The sequence below is a fragment of the Octopus bimaculoides genome, chromosome 9 (genome assembly GCF_001194135.2).
Source record: "Octopus bimaculoides isolate UCB-OBI-ISO-001 chromosome 9, ASM119413v2, whole genome shotgun sequence".
Classification (NCBI taxonomy): Eukaryota; Metazoa; Mollusca; class Cephalopoda; order Octopoda; family Octopodidae; genus Octopus; species Octopus bimaculoides.
The window spans coordinates 70,169,769-70,171,121 of record NC_068989.1 but is presented as its reverse complement, the minus strand read 5'-3'; positions in this window follow the sequence as shown (position 1 = coordinate 70,171,121).

The following is a 1,353-nucleotide window of genomic DNA, read 5'->3' as shown; positions in this document are numbered from 1 at the left end:
TCGTGGAGCTTTAGGTGTTTTCGCTCAATAAACACTAACAACACCCGGTCTGGGAATCGAAACTGCGACCCTGTGACCGCGATTCCGCTGCCCTAACCACTGGGCCATTGCGCCTCCACATGCTTCTGGTAAGAATGTTTCAAATGTATCAAGGAAAACAAAACATTCTAAATGTCCAAACACTATAAAGACACCACAATTGATCTAATAGGTTCAAAACATTTTCAGTGATGATCCCAGAAAATCAATGAGGGCCATTGCTGAAAAACTTCATTTGTTGGAATCTACTTTCAGAACTGAGGAGCATATGAATTGTATGTATTGATGAGAGGCCCTTTCATAGCTGCAAAGACATAGGAAAACTCTTTGATCTGTGACATGCAGTTTTTAATAAAGTTAGAAACCACCTTGAATATGCCATATTTTGATGCCTCTCTGATGAGTAAAACTTTGACCAGGACTAAAAGTCTGGCTGACAAAATAACAGATGATTATGTGCAAATCCTTCAGATGACCCCCCCCCCCCCAGAGTAATACATACTAAGTTTCTAGCAAGTGTGATGGTTTTAAGAGTGCCGAGTAACAAAGATCTTGTCATACCACCTCACATCTCCCTACAGAGTCTTAAGATTAATGCTGCCTGAAGAAATAGAGACAACTGTAAACCCTGGGTGGATAAAGTGCACATTAGAAAGCCAAATGTGTTTCAACAAGACTCAGCAACTTCTTACAAAGATCCTGTAATCCAAGAACAGATGTCAAACAATCTTTACGATGGTGTAACCTGAAATTTATGGCCTCTGAACTTGCTAGATTTAAATCCCATAGAGTATTATGTTTGGAATGTCATTGAAAGGGAGATTAATCCTCACAATACCAGAAGCTTCACTGAAGACCCCTTTGTCTCAGCAATGTCTGAAATGTATAAGGGCTATTTACTGCAGGTATATCAACGATTCCTGTACCACAATGGCACTTGTCAAAACTGAAGGTAGATTCACAGGATAATCTTATGAGAAAGCTTATCAAGAACATGTGCACAAATTTTTATTAAAATGCATTTGTTTTTGCTTAGATTACCCAAAATGACCTCAAATACTTCTCTCACTCCCCTCTCTTTCTCTCTCACTCTCACATTCCATCTTGTATTAAAACCATTTTGTATAAATTCTGTAGATATTAACGGATTTCCACATGTATATCCAGTGAAAGGAGAAGTCCTACAGTATGATAGCAAATGGTAGCTAATACCCATAGAGAAACTTGGGAAAGCGCACTATAAGGCTATTACCCAGATGATCTTAAATATATATGTATAAACATATATATATATATATATATATATATATATAT